General features: G+C 41.0%; 1 long non-coding RNA gene across 1 annotated transcript; it reads left to right on the forward strand.

The window, feature by feature from the left end:
* Window positions 1–311: 311 nt before the first annotated feature.
* Window positions 312–9534, forward strand: LOC110074828 (uncharacterized). Its single transcript, XR_012088625.2, has 3 exons — window positions 312–5275; window positions 6543–6616; window positions 7739–9534. It is a non-coding gene; the product is annotated as an uncharacterized LOC110074828 (long non-coding RNA).
* Window positions 9535–9777: the final 243 nt, after the last annotated feature.

Below are 9777 nucleotides of genomic sequence, written 5' to 3' on the forward strand. Positions count from 1 at the left end.
CATCAAGCAATGCAGAGGTGCGTCTGGCCATATATGGTAAATCTTATTCATTTTTATCTAAAATATTTCTGAACCAGTCTTCTCTTCAAAGAGCACTTGAAGTAGTTCTCATAAAAACCACAAACACAGCAATTACAAGAAAAGCTAAAACAAAACTGGTAAATTTCATAACAATTAAAAAATCCTCCAAACTGCCAGAGCTGTCTTGATCTGTAAAAGCTTGGTGGGTTAGTATCGTTTTTCCAAACTGTAACTAATGACAAGGGAACCAACTTAATGACCTTGGGCAGATAATTCCACAGCAGGGGAGCTGCTACACAGAAGGCCCTGGTTCAGCTCCTGAGCGCCCAGCTTCACTACTCCAGCAATTGTTAAGGACATATGATATGGCTTTAAATGATGAATGCAGATTCCAGGAAGAATCATTTGAGGGCAAGTGACCTCTCAGATATCCTGGCCCCAAGTGTTATAGGAAAGAACCAGAACCTTGGATGAGTAGCTGTTTCCATACTGGAGATAGGCTTATTGTCTAGAAAAGTTGCTTTTCAAATCCCAGAGATAACTGTAACATGAAAGTGGAGATGTGTGCATATTACCGTTGGGAAGAGATGTAAGAGATGCTATCTTATTAGATGTTGTAAAATACTTCCACCAATCCCCCCTCCTGGTAAGCTATAGTGAGTAATTTGTCAGACACATATAACAGTCACAGCAGCTTGCTTTAAAGCTGGAGCAGGCAAATACAGCCATCCAGATGCTACCAGACTACAATCCCCAGCATTCCTCACCATTGGCTATGCTATCTAGGTCTGATGGGAGCTGCAGTCCAGTAACATCTGGAAGGATACCCTTTGCCCATCATCGTTCCAGTTACTTGCTATAAAATCAATTACCGAGCAGACATTGCAGCCAATGGTATATGCAGAGATGTGACAACTAATAGTGAAAAACTGAAAACATGTACATTAAATGCACATATGCTTTTTGGATGCCATTCCACACTTCCCAGATTGGAATAAAGGGAATAAAAATTCAGAACATTTGTGAATCTCATAGGAACAGTAGAGAATGACAGGACTAAATTTTTTGGGGGGAGAGAGGTTCCCAGTTCTTAAAATAGATGGCCATATGCAGTGTTACTTGGATGTCACTTAACAGGCTACTGACTGGAGTCGGCAGAACCAAAATGAGCTTAAGAAAATGATGGGTTTACTTGCAGCACAGTTTTTTGTGAGCATGGAAAAAAACAAGTAACTTCACACTTTTTGTATGTTGGTGTACTTTATGCCCCTCAGCATGTACCATGGAAGACTTGATGCTAGCTGCCCCCAAGGCTTTTGATTTTGTCCTTCAATGGGCAAAAATTATCTGATATACAGTACTTATTAATTGTACTGTGGTACCTTTGACATGAATAAAGAAAAGACCCAGCATGGCCAACAATAAGAGATTATGGGACCTTAAATGCCCTCAATCAGGAGGGCTAAAGACTTACCATCCCAGCATAAAGGCAAAATGACACCCACAACTCTAATGCCTTCTAAATTCGTTCTGATGTAGCAAATTGTTCCCTAACCACAGCTACTTCAACAATGTTTCCTTGAAAGTCACATCACAAGACTTACTACTGAGTATTCTTCCCTGTCATTATTTACGTCAGTGTTATAATTCGTTGACTATGGTTTTCTTCTAGATGCCACGTTCATCAGCTGTTGTAACCTGTGGTGGCCAAGGCAGAGCTCTGAATATAATTTGTAATTGTTTAACAATCTCTCCATTACATTCTCCTCAAGCCCCCATAGCCTTACAGTATCACTCTTCTTTGAAAAGCCACCTGACATAGCAATTGTTCATAGGGTCAAGTTAGACAACACAGATAGCAGCCATTAGAAGAGGGAATTTCTTAAGTCCTGAGATAGCATAAGCTTTTCTTCTAGCATGGCTTCTCTCTCGTACCTTGCAGATTAAGTTGCTTTGTTTTGTGATTGATCATTGAGAGATAGCTGGATTTCATCTGTAAGTCTGAGTGCTTAGGCACAAAGTATTGAAAGACTTACCGTATTTTTCGCACCATAAGACGCACTTTTCCCCCACAAAACAGGGGTGGAAAGTCTGTGCGTCTTATGGAGCGAAGAAAACAGATTATATTTTCCTGTTTTCTTCTCCTAAAAAATTGGTGCATCTTATGGAAAGGTGCGTCTTATGGAGCGAAAAATACGGCACATTGCTTGGACACTAACATGCTGTTACCTTCTAAGGACTGCTGGATAGCTTAGTGGTTTAGGTATCTCACTGTGGAGCCAGAGGTTGGGAGTAAGATTCCTATTGTGGCTCCTTGACAGGAGCTAGAGTCAATTATCCCTTCCAGCTCTGCAGTTCCTAGACTATAAGATGTGCTAGTTTGATTCTTAGATATAGCTAAGCCATGCAGCTGGCCCATAATACTGTTACAAAGAAAAGCTTTCCTTCACAATCTTTCCTATGGTGGAGATTGAAACTTGATTTAATCATCATGGCTTCTCCAAAGAACCCCCAGAGATGTGGAGATCACTGAAGGTTTGAGACTTCTTAATTTAATTTTCTCAGAACTGAAGGCTGTGTTACCAATCAGTGCTATAAACCTTCAGATATCCTCCGCTGTAAACATGCCTGTCCAAATGCTTCATCTACCAACCCAACTCTCCATGGAATTAAATTGCCTTTGAGGTCTCACAGCAAAACCTGTATTAATCCTTAACCCAGTACATTTCACACTAGTCACCATAGTTACCATACCCATTCCCCCCCTGCTCCTCTAAGCTTCTCTAAGATATGCTCCCCATCAGACCCCTCAGCAATGTGTAATCTTAGGCACCATTGCTTGTAACAGCAAACCGTATGAAGTGCTGCTGCTTTTCAGATTACATACTATTTCCCACTGTGAAAACCGGACAATAATTCTGCTTTTCCTCTTTCTCTTGGGTTGTCCTACTGTGTGTGTGTGTGTTAGCCCCACACAAGTCTGCTCAAGCAGTCAATGATCTTCCCATCCTCCCCTCCCTCCTAGCTAAGCGGAAGCAGAGACAGACAGATAAACACAGGTGCAAGACTGAGAGTGAGGACTGGTTTATTTATGGTATGGAATCCTACCATGGCGACTGAATTCCTACATTACAGTCCCTAATCTGTCCAGTCGGAAGCCAAGCCTCTGTTCATTTATCCCAACAACATGACAAAAAGGAAGGACGACATCTCCACCACCACAATTTTCTTCCATTCCGTCCACTCCACATTCTTATCCCACACATGTCTCTGTGCTTCAGTTCTTTCCTTGGGCTATCTATGCATAGACCACCAGGAAACCATTTGGAAATGTGTCAAATGTTCATGAAATAATTGACAATGGAGGCATTCACCACAAGATAGAAAGGAGGCTTTGGGGTGAGGAGAAATGACTTCATAAAATCAGACTCTGTCTAAATGGGGGTAGGGTGGGGGTTACAAAGAATCTAAACAAATTCCTTGTCCAGAGGACATACAATCACATAATAAGAGCTGGGAGAAATCTTAAACTTCATCTAATCTAACTCCTTGTCGATGCAAGAAATCCATCATCCACTGCTTATGATTGGTTGCCATCCATCTGTGTTTTAGACCCCCAATGCAGGGTTTAAAACAGGTCGTGCCATCAGGAAGTTCTTCCTAATGTGTAGTCAACAGTATTTTTTGTGTAATTTGGACCCATTGCTTCAGATCCTACCATTCTTGAACAACATAAAAGAGATTTGGTCCATTATCTATGTGACAGCCCTTCAGATGTTCACTAAATACAGTAGTCTCTTCTTGTCATTAACATATCCACATAACATGGAAAATTTATGTTTTTGGACCACAGCTTCAAGAATTCCACTGCTAGCGTGGAAGCTGTAATAAAAAAAATACTTTAGTAGGCTTTGTATATGTCCAGCATCTTTCCTCTTAGGATGTGAGTCTAAATCCAATTGTTCATTTCAACAAGAGTAGACTCATTAAATCAGTGGTACTTACATAAGTGGTTAGTTACCAAGTTCTGCTAGAGTCAGGGTTTGATCACCCATGCCAAAAGAACCCCAATTATACAGATTTTGATGTCATTTACATCGTTTCAAAATTTTCTGTTTACACAACACACAGCTAACATAGATTCATTTGCTACAACAATCAGTTTATTTCCTCCTTCCCCGTGAGATTGTTTTAAAATGTACCGACCATGTATCAATTGAATTCATTTAGAATGTGAATATCACTGTCAATTTATTTACTTTGTGAAGGGGTCAGGTATTTGGGTGCTGTGTATCTTTTAAAAAAAGTTTTTTAGAGGTATATTGATAAATCGTTTGTCATAGCTGTAGCAGCAGTCACAAAAACAACAGGAATACATTGCTCAGGAGTAGACAGCTTTCCCACCACCCTTGTGGATGGGGAATAAGGGCTTGAGCAGAGAAAGGGCCATTTCCGACTTGGGATTGTTTGCGGGGTGTGTGTGTGGAAGACAGCATTTATCAGTATAAAGGTTTTTTTTAAAGATTTGAAAAAGGGCTTAGTAGGAACAGCATTGCCCCACAATCCTCATGGTAAAAGAATCAATTTAAAACACTTGCACAATGTAGTCTGCTAAAACAGTTCAAATAGCTGGAAACGAAACGCTTCTTTGCGCAATAATGTGAACGTACCCACCAATATATACACAACGTGACCGCATTTAAAAATGCATCAATTCCAAAAAAGGGGTGAAAATAAAACATGTGTGACTGAGCTTTCAGTGGGTCTACTCTTGTTGAGACTAACAACAACTGGACGTAGGCCTTGGTCTCTAGGCCTCCTCCAGACACACTATAATTATAAAGTGCTGGAAGATGTTCCTGTGATGAAAAATTATTTGTGTACATAGTATCTCTAATGTGGCCTTAGTGTGTCCTTCTCAGCCACACTAAACACTGTTCCAAGACCTCCATATATAGCACGTTACCATAGTCTCTTGGTACTGAAGAATGCCTACTAGTAGTAGTAGTATCTCTAATGTACTATGTCTAATATCAGCGGATGTCTATGAAAAGATCTCTCTGTCTTCACTGTTTGCTTTCTTTTCTGGAGACAAGGCAATTGTGAATGTACAGGAGATAAGATTGCCTTCTCTTTCACTTTGGTTCATCTAGTCAATGTACTACTGGTAAGAACCTTGCCTTCTGGCCATAAACTCATAAAAGGAAAAGAAGAAGGAAAAGACAGATACAAACACAACTGGTAAAACCAACAGGTATTTTGCTAGGGCACTGTTATGAATTTTTCCTTTGATGACAACATTGATGTGCATAGTGTTTACATTCATTTATCATCAACATTGCACTGAAATGAGTAAAAGAAGTAAATGTACTTTTAAAAAATGCCGCGTAGCCTCTTGTTTCTGGTTGCAGATCCTCACATGAGCAATACTTTATATATGTCTCTCCAATAGTCAGCCCTACCACTGGGCAGAGTGAGGTAATTACTTTAGGTGGTGATGGATGTTGAGCAGGTTGAAAATTGTTGCAGAACAGAGCTTTGTGTGTCTGAACCCCTAAACAGGTCTAGTGTGATGGAGGATGATGTCCTATCGCTAACACTCAAGTAATATTCACTTGGCTCAGCTTCTCATGTACATTCCCTATCACTCTCAACACCAGATGTACTGTATAGAAAGGGCTGCCCAGCTAAGACTCCCCATTAAAACAAAGGAATGTCAACTGCATTGGCTATTAGTCTAATGGTGTTCATTTGTTTGTTTGTTTGTTTCAAAAAGCTTATCTAGAACAATTCTCTCTCTTTCCAAATCCCACTCCAAACTAGTCCTGTATAGAGCCTGCAAGCAGTTTTCCTTCTTCATTCCAACTAAAACTGGATATCAGGTGCAGGTTGTTGTTCCTTTCCTTCAGGAAAGGGACTACAGATTTACCTCCATGTACAGCCATTGAAGAGTAGAAAAGGGAAAAGTGATTGGCAATCTGTTTCTAAAAAGATGGAAGTTGGTGCATGGAGGTCAAAGTGAACATTATAACTAGCACGTCATTAGAGGATAAGGCTGAAAAACATCTTACTATCACAGCAAGTGGTTTTCACATCTCTTGTGGTTTGTTCATTGGCCTACTTTGTTCTATAATCGGTGACTGTTCATTGGGAGGTAAGCACCGACATTTTTTGCTAATATGGTAAGTCACAAGATCTGCCAGAATCACATTTCTAGAATGCGATCAAGTTCCCATTGCCCAGTGATATGCTCCTCGTAATATAGAATGTGAGCCTATGTTTACCTGGAACACATATTGTTTGCCCTGTGTGTCTTATCCTGAATCCCAGATATCTATATAGGCATTCTATCTTATACAATGGGAGTCTTGCTGGGTTGCTGCTAGATAGTACTCTTCACATGCCCAAAAGCACTCACATGTACTTGGTTAATTACATACATTCAGAACAAGTTTTGAGGCCCAGCTCTGATGTTCAGATAAAGCTCTTAATCCAAACCATGAATAATTCCTATTTTCCAGGTGTGTATGCAGATGGTCACCGCTTAGTAACTGCAGCCAGCTTCCCATGACATAACACGACTACTTGAAATATGGTGAGTAAAGCAATCATTTTGTTTTTATTGTGTGTCTCAAGTACTAGCCAAACTTCGTACACAACAGGGATGTGCTGAGTTCTTGCAACATTTCTGTGTGGCTCAAAATACAAAATGTGCATGTACTCCTTCTCCTGCTATGTTTTGTCAGAATTATATAGCATGCTATATGATATATAGCATGATATAGGATTACATGCTATATCAAATAATTCACTTTTTTCAATGGATGACCTCCTCTGTGCATGTGTGGGCTGTAGAAGGGTGGTATAGTGGTGTTAGGGCTTGTAGTGTCCAAGCACCAAGACCTTCTGAGTATCAGGAATTGTGGTATCATCTGCCACCTCCAACTCAGCTTTCCTGTTATTTCTAATCCCAGCTATAGTCTTCATAATGGCTAGGAGCGAAAGAGATTTTCCCAGGAAAAATATATTGTTGCATTCTATCTCTCCTGTAACTCAAAGCACTGAGAGTGGCTTGATTTTGAATAGACAATTAAGAGTCATTACCTTTACAAAAGACCTGATCCTCATTTCTTGACATGGACTGATCCAGCTGCCTGAGCTTTTGGATTTTCTTTATGGGGACTGGCTATGCAAACTGTAATGATGAACACCTCTGCTTCTAAATTTGCTACTACACCACTGCCACAGAGTGGTTCTGCATCCCAGCTAACAGTGAGCCAGCAGCACACATCTGGGAGGAGGAGAAGAACATTCAAAAACTTTCAGGTGTGCTTGAACCTGTGCATCCCTATTTTGGGGAATAAAATCCTTGCTTGTGAATTGGCAAATGCACTTAACTACAACCTGTCACTCTAAATTGCTTCTTAAAATTTGCACTTTGGATTTTGGAATTTCTCTTATGGCCAGTATGGTTCCTTCTGCTTTTTATGCGACTTCAAAAATATCAAATTTGGCCATTCAGCAGTGAGACGCTACCCGTAAAGAAGAACTTTTTAGGCCACTTGAAACTGGGGCTTTATGGGTTAGTCCATTCCAACCACTATGTACAGCTACCTGTTTTAGCCTCTTTTGAATGTCTTTCTCCAGTCCAACACTGAAAATAATTTCCAGCCTTATCAATATAAGAACTGCTTCATTACCCTCTGTCTTCTACCAGCAAAGGAGCCTGCAAGTTTCAAACAAGACTGAGATGAGGCTGAGTTTATCAAGCAGACATGGAGCCACATTTTCAAAAGGGAGAATCATGCTTTACTGCTTTTCCTGATACCATCTGATGAGCCCCACTGTTAAGTCTGTAGAGATGCTTTCTGTTCATTACTTCTCAGGACAACGTGCAAAACATGCATTCTACATGACTTAAAGACCATCACCACCCCACCAATTCCTTTTCCTCTCCCTGGCTGATATTTATGACAACAAGCCTCATGGAGAGATGTGAAGATCTCAAAAGTTTGCATACATATTTGTGCTTTCTCATTGGCTTTATAAAGGCATCAGCCCAGTTTAGATTTTGAAACGATAGACTAGTTAGTCATTTGAGTCAAGATAAACTGGAGATACAAATTGTTCATTATAAACACACCACAGGGTTTTCATTACGAGGCATTATTGGGCTTCTGCTCCTTTGCAGACTTCGGCCATGCCTGGAGGAAGACCCGGCGACTTCCTTTGAAGGGGTTCACACCTAGACTGATATTGCAGGTCAACTCCCTAAGCAGCTGCAAAGTTGGAACTGGGTGGGGTTGCCACCTTTCTTTGGTGGGGCCTCTGTACATGATTACTATATGAAAGGCAAAATAGCGAAAGTGTGGGGGGCAGAGGGGGAAGGCTTAGCACACAGATGTAGGATGGAGGCTGGTGGCAGGAAAAGACAGTGCCCCACTTAGAATATGTAGCCTTAAGCAACTGTCTGCACAGGGTTTCATGGTAAGGCCAGACTTATTCCAGGGAGTCAAATGGAAATCCCATTTCTTTCAAAGGGATTCTAGAAAGGGTAGCCAGATACAAAGGAAAAAGGACATGATTTTAGTAGCTCTAGCTTGCATGACAAGCTGTATCTGCTGAGATTCTTTCTTCTGCACAGCCTTAAATAGGACAGGAGTTTGCATACGGCCCTCCTTGATTTTTCCCAGGGCTGTGTTCAAAATGAATCATTCCACGCTTGCATTTTTGTGCACACTGTATATGCATCCCAATACTGCACTGAGCAGACGGGGGGGGGGGATAGTTTTCTAAAGCTACTTTCAGTTGTTGGTCTTAGATTAGATTGAGATTTATGTAATTAATGGTCTTTAAATAAGTTTTCACAAGCAAGGATGTTGGCAAGTCCTTGGGTCTGAGTCCCAATTCTGAGTCCGAGTCTTTGGTACCAAGATCCGAGTCCCAAGTTCAAGTTCCTATTAAAAACAAGTGTTTTTCCCCAGGAAAAAAGGGAAGAGTGGGTGGGTTGCGAGTTAAGTCTGAGTCATTGGGGAAAAAAATCAAGCCAAGTCTGAGTCGCCAGTGCGACGTAAGTCTGACTTGACACCAAATCCCATGACTGGAGCCCCCATCCTTGTTCACAAGTCTTAATGGGTCAAATCTAGTTGGGACTAACAACTGGATTTAGCCCAAGGGTGGCCAGCAAAGTTAGTTCCCCCACCAGATGTTGTTTGGAAAACAACTCCCAGCATTCCTCACCACTGTCTGTTTGGCTAGGATTGATGGGAGTTGCAGTCCAGCAATATCTGGAAGTCCTCATTTTACCTATCCCTAATTTAGCCCAACTATAGTTGCTGGGGTGGGTTCAAATCAGGTACAGTAGACTAAATCTACTGGCAAATTTCAACAAGATCCACTGAATAAATGAGACTTACAGGTCTCACTGATTCAGTTCTACATGTATTCATACTGAAGTTTTATTTTATTTATTTTATTTAATTTATATGCCGCCCACTCTACCCAAAGGTTGCAAATTGTAACACACACACACACACACACACACACACACACACACACACACACACACACACACACACACACACACACACACACACACACACACACACACACACACACACACACACACTTGGAATAAGTCCCACTACGATTACGTTCTAAGAGTGTTAAGTTGTGTGCCAGCAAGTGTGTGGATCAAATCTCCCTTGAAGCAACAAACCTGATAGGAGATATTTGAGTATTCTATGGGGTCAAAGC

Source organism: Pogona vitticeps, chromosome 6 (genome assembly GCF_051106095.1).
Source record: "Pogona vitticeps strain Pit_001003342236 chromosome 6, PviZW2.1, whole genome shotgun sequence".
NCBI lineage: Eukaryota > Metazoa > Chordata > Lepidosauria > Squamata > Agamidae > Pogona > Pogona vitticeps.